This window comes from Mirounga angustirostris, unplaced genomic scaffold (assembly GCF_029215605.1).
Source record: "Mirounga angustirostris isolate CCGP_5_RB_7025 unplaced genomic scaffold, mMirAng1.0.hap1 SCAF_3, whole genome shotgun sequence".
In the NCBI taxonomy this organism is placed as follows: domain Eukaryota; kingdom Metazoa; phylum Chordata; class Mammalia; order Carnivora; family Phocidae; genus Mirounga; species Mirounga angustirostris.
In genome coordinates this window covers 95,692,548-95,705,429 of record NW_026991711.1, presented here as the reverse complement: position 1 = coordinate 95,705,429, position 12,882 = coordinate 95,692,548, and the positions used below count along the sequence as shown (strand labels likewise).

The following is a 12,882-nucleotide window of genomic DNA, read 5'->3' as shown; positions in this document are numbered from 1 at the left end:
GAATCTGTGTGGGGAAAGGGTACTGGTCAAGATCGGAGATGCATTATATACAAGAAGCTTGAACAAATAAGCAAATATATTTAGGATAATAGGATCTACGGTTCTTATTGTTAGAAAGGGGAGTTAAAAATAGAGGAAAAGAAAAAAAAATACAGGAAGAGAGAAAACCAGACTCACCCTTGGGGTGGTGTTGGATTACAATTGAAAGCACCATTGTGAACTTACCACTTTCAATATGTATGGACAGATCTAGAAATAATAGAAGTGTTAATGTGTGCGTGTGTGTGTGTGTGTGTGTGTGTAAATATTGTTCTCCCCTAAAAGAAACCAGGCTTCTTGGGGAAGTGACGGAATCCAGGACCAAAACAGGGAAAGCGTAAGATGGGTCCGGAACATTCGCAGTGCCAGAGAGCAAGAAGGCTGAAAGGGTAGTGAGCCAGCCAGGTCAAAGGCACACAGAAGCTAGCTGGAAAGGGCTCCCATTAGCCAAGTCAGGACAAGGTGAGCACCAAAATAAACAATGATTGTCATGGAATATAACCTATTGAATAAAACAGAAAAAAACATAGCAATAAGTTAGTACACTGAAAGTCTGATGCATACTTAAACAGTTTCAATCCCTCCTAACAAAATACTAATTTGTTTCAAAATCCCTCCTAACAAAATGCTAATTAGTTATATGAAGAGAAAGTCACTTTGAAGTGAAGGAGCCAAAGAGCTGCCACCTGAAGTGAGTGATCAAAGTGAACATGGGCAGAAATGGGACAAATAAAACTTGTGTGCCCCTGCTGGGAGGCAGTGAGAAGACCCGGCATCCCTTGTGTGATGCTCCTGCCGAAGGTGTGTACTCGGAATCTTATCTCTGGAGAAACCCCAACTGAGGAACTCTCCATGAAGTCGGTGGTCTGTAACCCTCACTCAAGGGAGAACCAGAGGACTCTTCCAAATAGGATGTTCATGAGACACCACACTTCTCTCGCTCCCTCTCCCTCCACCTTCCACCCGCTTGCACTCTCTCTCTCTCTCAGTAAATAAATAAAATCTTTAAATAAAAAAAGAGAGAGAGAGAGAAACTACATTGAAAGCAATGGTCCATTCCAGCCTGGCCCTGTTTGCTATGAACGACATTATTGAGAGAATTGGTGAGATTCAAAAGGTCCGAGGATTGTTAGTTATCGGATCTGGAAGGTTGTACTGTGGTTCCATGGGAAAATGTGCTTGCTCGTTGGAAATGAGCACCAATATATTCAGAGACAATAGGGGACTGGGTCAGTAATGGACACTCAGGTGGCTCAGAAACGAGTTCTTTGTGCACTACTGTACTTGCAACTCTTCTGTAACTGTGTGATTATTTCAAAATGAAAAGATATTTTTCAAAATGCCAGCTGATGGGAGTGCCTGGTGGCTCAGGGAGTTCAGCATCTGCCTTCAGCTCAGGTCATGCTCCCAGGGTCCCTGCTCAGCAGGGAATCTGCTTTCTCCTTCTCCCTCTCCCCCTCCACCCATGCTCTTGTGCAATGCGCTCTCTCTCTCTCGCAAATAAATAAATAAAATCTTTTTTAAAAAATTTAAAGAATAAAATACCAGCTGATGTATTGTAGGTGGGAGTGAAAACTGACACAACCTTTCGAGAAGACAACTGGGCATGAATCGTCTGAATTTAAAATGCACATTCCCTTGGACCATCAGTTCTACTGAAATACTCTCATTTGAGAACACAGACACATATACAGGGATATCCTTTGCAGTATAAAGTGTAATCAGTAGTAAAGAGATTAGAAACAATCAAAATATCCATTAATGGAGGACTTGCCAGATAGATTATGGTGCATACAAGTGATGGAATACTATATAATCTTGAAAAATAATTTTTAGAGTGAGCCAAGCTCCAAATAAATTGCTAAGTGAAGTGTGTGTGTGTGTGTGTGTGTGTGCATAAAAATATCTCTGGAAGGATATCCTAGAAATTGTTGAGAGTGGTTATCAGAAGAAGAGGGACTATGTACTTGTACACTGTTTGCATTTCTTTTTTCCATATTCATTTTTATCTTTTGAAAATGGTGGCCAAGTTGTAAAAAGGATATAGAAGAATTTGTTTATAAACTCTACAAAGAGAAAAATGTATCTACAATCAAGTGTTTGCCAAACTTCTTAGTTGTCCTGATCTGCTCAAACTCTTTGTCCCCACGCATACCGCTACTGCCCCATTTCACATCCATGACAGACATTGCTAATTGATCCCAGCACTCATTACCATTGAGCCCAGACACAGACAGTATCCTTCTCAGCCCAGACAGCCTAGCAGCTACTATGTATTCATCAGTTTGGTAAGAAAGGAGAAAGCTTTTACATCCCTATCCTTCTGGGAGCACTGAACAAAAGGGAACTCTTCAGAGGATGCCGTCTCTTGCAAAAGTCCAGGGGACTCTGGCCTCCAGCAAGCAAAACATCAAAGCACTGGGCCTGGTCTGGTCATTCACAGTCTAGCCCAGCCTGCTCACCATGCCTACCTGTCTGCTCCATCTGGAGTGGTGCCAGTCCATTCCTGAAACTTCGAGAGAACCTGGTTCCTGTCCAACTCACACACCGCAGCAAGGGCTCAGCAATGCCTTCAACCAACAGAGCCACATAGTTGTGCTACTTTGATGTGCTTTTGAATCCCGGGGAATCCTGTTGAAATGCAGACTCAGATTTAGGGTCCAGGAGGGGATGGGAGATTCTGCACTTCTCACAGGCTTTCTGCTGATGCCTCACATCTGGTCCTGGGACCACACTTTGAGTAGCACAGCCTTAGAGCAGTGGTTCTGAAGCATTAGCTGCAATCAGAATCACCTGGAAGGTTCAACGAAACACAAATTGCAAGACCCACCCCCAAAGTTGCTCATTCAGTAAGTCTGAGGTGGGGCCGAGAATTTGCATTCTTCACAAGTCCCCAGGTGGTCCAGAACAGAAGGGTGTTGTTTTCAAACATCTTGGAGTACATTCCTCTAGCAGCACCCGCTCTCTGTCCTCCAGGAAGCCCGTAGAGGGAAAGAAGCAGAGGATTTGGTGGCATTGGACACACCTGATTTTTTAAAAATTTTTTTATTAACATACAATGTATTATTTGTTTCAGGGGTGCAGGTCTGTGATTCATCAGTCTTGCACAATTCACAGCACTTACCATAGCACATACCCTCCCCAGTGTCTATCACCCAGCCTCCCCATCCCTTCCACCCCCCTCCACTCCAGCAACCCTCAGTTTGTTTCCTGAGATTAAGAGTCTCTTATGGTTTGTCTCCCTCTCTGGTTTTGTCTTCTTTCATTTTTCCTTCCCTTCCCCTATGATCTTCTGTCTTGTTTCTCAAATTCCTCATATCAGTGAGATCATATGATAACTTGTCTTTCTCTGATTGACTTATTTCGCTTAGCATAATACCCTCTAATTCCATCCATGTCGGTTGCAAATGGCAAGAATTCAATTTTTTGATGGCTGCATAATATTCCATTGTATATATATACCACATCTTCTTTATCCATTCATGTTGATGGACATATAGGCTTTTTCCATAGTTTGGTTATTGTGGACATTGCTGCTATAAACATTGAGGTGCATGTGCCCCTTCGTATTACTACATTTGTATCTTTGGGGTAAATACCCAGTAGTGCAATTGCTGGATCATATGGTAGTTCTATTTTCAACTTTTTGAGGAACCTCCATACTGTTTTCCAGAGTGCCTGCCCCAGCTTGCATTCCCACCAACAGTGCAGGAGGGTTCCCCTTTCTCCACATCCTCACGAACATCTGTCATTTCCTGACTTGTTAATTTTAGCCATTCTAACTGGTGTGAGGTGGTATCTCATTGAGGTTTTGATTTGTATTTCCCTGATGCCAAGTGATGTTGAGCACTTTTTCACGGACACACCTGATTTAAAACCCTCATCTGTCACACTAGGAATGTTATGTCAGGAAAGCCACTTAACTGTTCTGAGCCTCAGAGCCACTATCTGTGAAATGGGTCCAGCAGTGCCTCACCTCCAAGAGCTGATGTCAGGACTCAGGGAGCAAATGCAAGGAATGGGCTTGGCAAAGTGCCTGGCACATTTTAGTTCCCTTCTCCCCTTTGCCTCGGGGCAGGCATCCCACCATCCCAAGTGTCTGGAGGAATATTGGGTAAATCCCCTATATTCGTGCAGTGCCCCCAGGCAGACCTCCGATTTAGAGCCTGTTCACATTTGGTATTCACAGGTGCCCTCGGTGCTAACGTGGCACCAGCAGCCAAGTTTTCCCCTCAGAGTCGTCCCATTGCCCCAACCTAGTGCTGCTCCTGCGAAGTGGTCTCTGCTTCCTCCTGGCCACAGTCCAGAAGGCTCCTCTGCATTTATGGGCACTCATCTGAGGGAAGAGTAACTGCAAGGAACAGGAATCCAAGCAGATTTCCTTGGCCTTTTGTGGAAGCTTCCAGGCCCAGGGTCCTGCACGTCCCCCACCATCCTGCAACCCCCCAGTCACCAAATCTACAAACTTTGTTGCAATTATTGGCCACGGCCAAGTGGTGGGAAGAGAAGAAGGAGGTGCTGTGTGGCATGAGGTGGCTGGGGTTTTCAGTAAGGCTTTCCCTCTGTGTATCTCCCCAAGCAGTACAAAATAGAGGTGGAAAGAGCCCTTGACAGCACTGAAGCCTCCTTCAGATGTCTGGCCATTCTGGGTATGGTGTCCATTGGGGCTCACTGGGAACCTCCCCACCCTCAGACCCCTGGGTCCAGAATCTCATGGACCCCCCTAGAGGAAGGAGATCCACCATGGGAAGACCAGACATTATGGGGAATTTAGATAAGGGTGTTTCCAGGTAACTGGAAACCCTCTAATTACCAGAGCTTGAATCTCCAACCACCTGCCTCCCCACTTCACTCTGTGTGTTAAGAAGCTTTCCAGGGAAACTACACATTTTCACACTCTCTGCAGTAGAGGCGACAAACATAATTTATATTTGCCAACATGACTCAGGATCATTACTGGAACATCAATTAGTGTGTCTAATGGAACCACTTTGACAGTCTTCTTACTATCAGATCCACTAGCCCCATGAGTGCTTTTTATTTCATGCTCTTCTTAAGTCAGTTTCTCCCTTGGATCTCAGATTTGACAGCTTGGTTTTTTAAAACAAATATCTGATGGATTCCTGGTTTTGCTTCTTTAAGTCATCTATTCTAACTTGGAGCCAATTTTTTAACTGTCTTGGATACCTCTGGGTTTCCCATGAGCTTAACTCCTGCATAGAGAGAGGTGGCTATAACTAGATTGTGGGAGAATATGTCCTCCCTTGATCAATAATCCCGATCTTCAAGCACTTTTGGATTCTTGTTCCAGCTCTGCAATGTTTTTCACTCTTTTCGTTTCTACTAGATTGGTTTCAGTCACCTAATACTGCTTTCTTAAATACCTGTCTCTAGCTGTCACTTTCCTCCTCCAGGGTTTTCTGTTGCATGCTGTAACATCAGATAGCCAGGCACGTTAGAATTGTGCGTAAACAAAGAATTAGTAAGCTCTGAGTGAGGGCCTAGGTGGCTTTCCTAAGAATAAAGCACATGCATTTTGATTTGGGTTCATGCCTATTTTGGTGGCCCCAAGGCCTGACTCCCTGTATCTGCTCATAGTCTGCATAGCTCATGTGCTAAGAACCTTACTTTCTAAGTATTAGTTCAAACATTGTCACAGTACATGTTATTTTTATTCCACTAATCCCCATACAAGAGAGAAATATAGCCTCTTCCCTATAAGGGACACAGATAAGCTATTCAAATCAAACATGTGACAGATGCAGAAGCAGAAGCTCAAGGTGAAAATAAATGGCTTGCCGAAGATCTCACAACTATTTAGAGTCGATCCTGTGCTCTCTTGTATAGCTGCTGGTTCCCCTGGAGTTTTAGGACCCAGTCTGAAAAGGGATACCCTGTGTGATCTGCACTACATCATCCCATCAGACCTTAGAGGAACCAGGAATTACCTTCTCCATGTCTGGGAGATGGCAAAACCAAATCCAAAATGGTAAGGTGAGTTATCCAAAGTCAAATAGAAGTTGAGGGCCAAGACAGAGCCTGGAATCAGGGGTCCTGATTCCCAGCCGTCTCCAATCTCAATGCATCCTAGGCTCCTCTTTCGATTTTATCAACCACTTCTCAGAGAGAGATTCTATATGCTTGAGCAGGGAAAGCCAGGGGCAGTGCTGGTCAGGAAATAGCAGGATCTCTGGAAGAGACACTGGAGAAAGCCAAGACCGATCTGCCACTTTACTCACATCCTTGTCAAAACCCGGACACTTAGTCAATGGGGACTTGCTCGGCCAGAGAGAATGATTCAAAGTAAAGGACACAGAATGGTAAGTTCTTCACACAGTTCTGTTGGTGGACACTGAGAAGTTATCTTACCCCACAAAGAAGGCAGAAATGAGTAGGAGTCCAGCAGTCTTCAAGGTCGATCTCCTCAAAACCCGGGTTATTGCGATAGCCTCCTCCCCTTGTCTGTCTGCCTCCTCTCTCTCTTCTCCAATTTATTGTCCACGGTGCCATGAAAAATAAGCTTTCTAAATCACATGCTCAAAAATCTTCGACAACATTCTGTTGCTTATAGGAAAAAAAAAAAAAAAAGGCCAAACTCTCTATCTGGTATCAGAAGACATGCACATACTTAAATCACCAGGCTTTTTATTTCTCAGTTGTCCTCTTTGGGTAGCTCACGCCAACGTCCTCCAGTGGAAGTCCCTCAAATGCACTCCATGCTTTGTTATCTGGGGCCCCTGAACAGCAGTTTTCTCCGTTGCAACATCTTCTCCCCTTAGAGCCTGAGCCCCAAATCCTACCGATGCTCCCAGATTGGGAGAAAGTGCCCAGAGGTACTCGCTGCCTCTTCCAAATCCCTTCATATTTTATCTGTCCCTCTTTCCAGGCATTTATCACACTCTGTTCGGTATCACTATTATTTATAGAAATGTCAGATCTCAACTTTCAGACCATTTTTTTTAAAAGTAGGATCCTCTTCTGCTTTATTTTTACATCCTTTGCAGGATTTAGTGGTGCCCTGATCACAGGAGATTTATTGTGGCGGAGTAAGAACAGTGTGGAAATTTCAGCCACAGAGGCTTGGATTCAAATCCAGGCTCTGCTCCCCACTAGTGGCCGGGCCTCAGTTTCCTCCTCTGAAGGAAGGGAGCATCTCCTTTGCAGAGCTGTGAGATGAGCAAGTGAGGAGTAAGATGTCTGACATGGGATTTGTGATAAATTATTAGCTAATAACAAAATGGGCACATTAATTAGTATCTGGGGGAGGGGAATGAATAATTTGGGAGAATGTGTGAGACAGAGAGCCAGCTGAATTGGAATGGACTAGTGGGAGACCTCTTCTGATCAAAATGAGAAAGCCTAAGGAATGGTGCCCCTCCTTTCGTCCTTTCCCACCCAAACAGGACAGCGTCCCCAGATAGATACCCCGCCATCCCGTGGCTGATCATGTACTTCTTCCAGTTTGGGGCAATGCCTTTGTGGATTTCCTCCCAGCCCAGGATCCTCTCCCTAAACCCCAGGCTGCGGGTGCTTAAATATGGCCCCCAGATGGCTCTGAGAAGGAGGGGGCGGCCCCACCCCGCCCTCCCCCTCCTGCCCGCCGCACCCACCAGGCCCAATGAGAAACAGGTGATTGCAGAGGGTACTGGGAGAGACTTTGATCAGCCGGCTGCACAGAAGCCAGCTGAGCCAAGAAGGAATAGTGTCAGATTTATTGCGGCCCTGAGAAGTACAGATATTAGGTTGGCTGTAGCTCACTGACCTCTTCAGGCTTTCCATTTTGGTCGGAGATTTATTACCTCCTTGGCTTTTTTAATTCCCAGGGATCTGTGCCTTTAACATTTCTGCTCAAGCCCCCCAATTCACAAGGACTTCCTGTTTGCCGAGACCACAGATAAAGAAGACACAAACCACAGAACACCAACACTATGTAATTTTTTTGTTCCTGACTCCTTAATTTCTCAGCCATCCTAGGTGTTCTGTCAAGATGCAGTCTGAAAGTCTAGACCGAGAGATATCTATGATAGAAAATGTACATCAGTATTTCAAGTCCTCTGAATTTATTCTAGCCATTTGACAGTTGCTTGGAGATACAATCTCAATTTTTTGCAATGGCCCCTTCAGCGAGATATTTATGGCAGATACAACTGTAATTATTTACCTGTAACAAAGTCCAGGTCTGTCTGCTCCAGGTGACTCAGGCAGCAGAGGGACAAGGAAAGATTCATCTTCCTCTTGTCCAAAAGTTGACCTTTTGCCCTCAGGTCCCTGCCCCACTCCTTATAAAAATTCTGATGCCCTGGGCACGGGCCATTTCCCCATCCTCTTACAGATACCAATATTGAAATAGGTGGACCAAAAAAATAAACACATGCCAGATAGATTTGGTGAGCTCCTCGAAGACATCAAGAGTGTGTTTCATTTTCTCTGTTTTCTGGTTCCAACTTACACGGGGATCAAGTCTCCAGCAGTATTTAGAGCTTTGACTTTTTCCTGCAAACAGATGCAAATTAATACATGACAGTGAGTGTTGGCCCCCAGAATTGTCCCCTGCTGAGATGGTGCGGAATATTCCAAAGCTGCAGTCAGGCAAGAGAGCTTCGTGCCAGCCCGGTTTGCGTCCTCCTGGGCTGCTGATGTCTGTCTCTGGTCTTTCCAGTCCTGTTTTACTTTTACCAGAAAAGGTTTCCCAAAGTGATTGCCCAGCGTAAGGACAGACAGAGTTTGCAAAAAATGCTTTTGGAAAATCATAATCTATCTTGAAAAGGCAACGGCTTGGCAACACAGACCACATCCATAAGCCTGAGCTGTGGACCCCGGGACTATTCCAAAGAGAAGACAAAGATTTTTTCTTCCCTGAGCTGAAACAGCAGGGAGGGAATAAATGTACCGCCTGTCTCGGGGACTTTTCTGCAGCACCAGCATCCACTTGAAAGAATATAAAAATTCCTGTATGTGTGGAAAAACAAACAAACCAACCCATTTCAGCTACGTTTATTTATATTCTTAACTAGTGTGCTTTTGTTTTGGCTGTTGTCACTCGTCCTCTCGCTGGAGGCTCCAGGAAGGAAAGACATTTGTGTGACGTGCAGGGCTCCGCGGTGGTGGTGGCAGTGAGATTTCTGCCCCTTGGCTCTTATCCTGGCATTTACATGGTGCAGAATCTTCTCGCCATCACGCTGAGAAGACTGAGCTGCTGCATGGTTTAAGCACACAGACACAACCCTCCAGCTTGCCTGTCTCAACGTGATGGCGAGAAAAGTCTAGCTTAATCTACCCCCTCCCCCGCCCCGTTTCAAAATATGAAATGCACCCTGGAAAGTTTGCGAATACCTCCAAAGGGAAAGCCAGCAAGGACCACCTAGAGTCAAGCGATTGAGTTCTTTTGGGGACTGTTTTACCTAAGCTTCTAGTTAACATATTTGCAATCAGCTGAATGTATCCGTTTTTATTTGACGTTACAGGACGCACACCTTCAGATCTTAGGGAAAAGTCTTTGTGCTCATCACTTTCAACAGCTGCACTGCTTCTCTTTAAGTGGATGTCTCTCTGCCTTGCTTCATGGGTGTCAGATATTGATATTGTTGTTTCTCCGATTTGTTACTATTTCTTCTTCAGGACTCTTAATATAGGAGCAGCCTAGGGAGTACAGAAGGAAAGCTCGGTGTCTCAGGGGGACAGCCAATATTCCCCGGATCCACTCTAGATAGAGCCGAGGTCTGGGCCCAGGCACAGGGTCTGTAGTGACAGATGCTCCTTGGGGACCCTTGGGGTCCTGTTGTGAGGGGATCTGTCAGGCTTCTGACTACTGAGTCAGAGGAGCCCCCCACCGTCCAGAGACCAAGGCTTCCCTTGGGTCCCACCTGGGAAACCAGCTGGGTTGACTTTCCGCCATGGGCCCTCTGAAGTCTTGCTCAGTCTCATGTCGAAACAGGATCCGAGTGGTTTGTCCCCTGGTGCCCTAGTGGGTTTATCCTAGATCGCTGGCCCTTGCATCACGGCCCAGGGGGTGCTCCTGTCTTTCTAGAGAAAATCACAGCATATCTCAGTAGTACATTATGGGGCCTGGACTGGAGCTAGTGCTTAAGAGGTACCTGGCCCCTTCTGCAGGCAAAACTCCCCTGTGAGCCACAACCACCCAGTGCCATCATAAGATCTCTGTTACTTATAGAAGGAAGCTGGCCCAAGATGGGTTTGTATTGAGTAATATAACGGATGTACAGAAACATGGTTACACCGAAGGTAATAACATTTATTGCTGTGAATGGAGAAGCTACACAATGCTGGACATTGTGCAAGGTGAGGGAAACCAGCTTCCCCAAGACCACACAGCAAGGGGGCCCCTTTGCTGGGTTTAAATCCTCATCCGCTGACGTCAAAGCCCTCCAGCACTCTGTCCAGGCCAGAAATCTTTGGAATTATCTAGACTTGTTTTACAGACAAGGAGCCCAAGACCTCGAGCAGGAACGTTGTGTGCCTGTTCGTCCCAGTTTGTCGGTGACAAAATCGAGTCTCCAAAATCTGTCCAAAGCTGATCACTTGGGAGCAGTTGAAAATAAACAGTTTGCAGATGACGGGAGTCTGGGATGCGGGGGAAAGAGCAAAGGCCCCCTCAAAGGAGCATCCATTTGTTCTCCCAGGCACTCTGAGGGTTTTCCACTGTGTTCTGCGTGCTCCCGAGCCCTCTGCCTCCCCGGCCTGCATGCATGCCAGCCTGTTTGTACTAGAACAGCACGTTCCCATGAACTCCTTTGCCAATTCACCCCAAGCAGACATTCCAAGCTGGCCTGGGGACCTGTCAGTCGGTGATCAATTGGCCCGTCACCATCACCAGAGCCTTTAGGAGATTAGCCAGCCCGGGACAGGTGGATCTGGTTTCCAAGCTAGGATCTGCGGTGACTCCTTGGAGTCTTGCTGGAGGGTGGGCCCTGGGAGGGAAGAAGCTACTGCGGGCCTCAAAGCCCCAACAAATCTTCCCCCCAGCTGGGGAGGGCACCAGACAGTCCGACACCCTAGCTGAACCGATTTGGCACACCCACGAGCAGCTGACGTTGCTCCCCATTTTCCATGGTGCATCTTGAGAAGCTGTGGGCCTAAGCCTTCCTGGGTGGCAGGGTGGGCACTTGGAGCCGATGGGGTTGCGATCCTTGTTAAGCCCTCAGGAAGTAGGAAGAGCATGGCCTCATCTTGCATGTGTAGCCCATTTTTCCCAAAGAGCTTTCATACCCATTCCCTTCCAGAGATGCTCTGCTTACAAAAGCACTGTAAGTATATTCGAGAAGGGATTTGGCCAACGATGCAGGAAGGACCCAGAGGGGAAAGGAGTGCCTGTGGGTCATTGCCATCAGTTGGCCAAGTGGGCACAGGGTCTGCCTTTCCTCCTCTTGGAGCGTTCTTCTTAGAAAAGCTTCCACTCTTCAAGCTGTCTTGTTATCTGTATTCTGGGGACACCCTGATTAAAATTCTTCAGTGGCTCCCTGTCACCTCCATGATTGAGTGCAAACTCTTTACCAGGGTATATGAGTGCTGTGTGACCTTTTCTCCCACCTCCAATTCCCTGAACACACCAGGGGACTCAGTGTCTCTGTACATTTGCCTAAGTTATTCCTTCTTTTTGTCATGCCTTCCCTTCCCCTATCTCCCTGGAGAACTCCTATTCATTCTTCAAAACCTTACCCAGGCATTATTAGCTCCTCTTTGCATATCCTTGAGGCATGCTTCCTCTGGATCACTTCCTAACTTTGTACATCTGTGAGGTCAAAGCCCACATACATAGAGGGCTCTCTCCCATTCATTAGGCTGAAAGACTATTCTTATGGTAACATTTGGAACCCAAAGCATGGCACAGTGCCTGACACATAACACATACTAAATAACAGCTTGCATCCTTGGCCTGTAAAGAGGATTCCATTGGCACGAATCTTCTGAGGAGTTTGGCCCAGGAACTGGGGAAGGGAAATACTCTATCATACATCTCTACTTAGGGCCCAAGAGGTTTAGCATGGCATTGTTGTGGGGACGACAGGCTGGGACAGAGGCTGGCTCCTGGCAACTTGGAAGGCTTCTTTGACCCTCATTCCTGAGCTCTGAGGTTACAAATGGCATCCCTTGTGGAGCAGGCTAGGTCCTGGTTGCAGAGCCAGGTGCCCGAGCCCATCCCCCAGCTGGGTCTGTCTCAGTCCACACTTGGCTCTATGTCGCTCCAGGTTCACCTCAAACATGGCGGCAACAGTAGATGACCAACCTTCATGGCGTTAACTTCCAGGTTGACGTGCTTCCTCCTGACCCTGGAATCACTGCCCATTTTCTAGATTCCTTCAGTTCTGCTCCCTGATTTGTCCTACCCATTGACAACCACTATCCCTTTCTATCCATGATTTCCATTCTTGTCTTTCTTTCAAGCCTCTCTCTCTTGGCCATGTAATCACAGACAGTTTATGGTCTTCTTTAAAGGTATAGCCCCGGGGTAGAACTTCCCCAGTAGTACAGGCCAGGCTAGCCCACCCTCTGTATTTTCTCATCCCAGGACAGCTGGGGGGGGGCATGGTCCAATCTAGCAAAGGGCTTAGAAAAAACCATGCCCGAACTCTAAATTGAGGGATTCCACTGCTATTACTTACAGCCTTGGAGACTGAACCCCAGCTCTGCCTTCCTCAAGCTCTTTTGGCCATTGTCCACCAAGATCTGGGGATTAGTAAAGCAAAACACCCTATTTGGGGTCTGGGTGTCTCAGATGTTTCCTGCTGCCCAGGGAAGATTTCCAGCCTGGGCGAAGGTCCACCAAGTCTGAGAAATTTGTCTGAATCCATCAAAGTCATATTGGGACATAAAACTCAAAACCTC

The 12,882-nt window shown here is 46.5% G+C and overlaps 1 long non-coding RNA gene across 1 annotated transcript; it reads right to left on the bottom strand.

Annotated features, from left to right (window-relative positions):
* Nucleotides 1–2,520: 2,520 nt before the first annotated feature.
* Nucleotides 2,521–9,645, bottom strand: LOC135363764 (uncharacterized). The gene is made up of 4 exons (XR_010409822.1): nucleotides 9,513–9,645; nucleotides 8,201–8,532; nucleotides 6,409–6,603; nucleotides 2,521–2,670 (listed from the first exon to the last, which is right to left on the bottom strand). It is a non-coding gene; the product is annotated as an uncharacterized LOC135363764 (long non-coding RNA).
* Nucleotides 9,646–12,882: the final 3,237 nt, after the last annotated feature.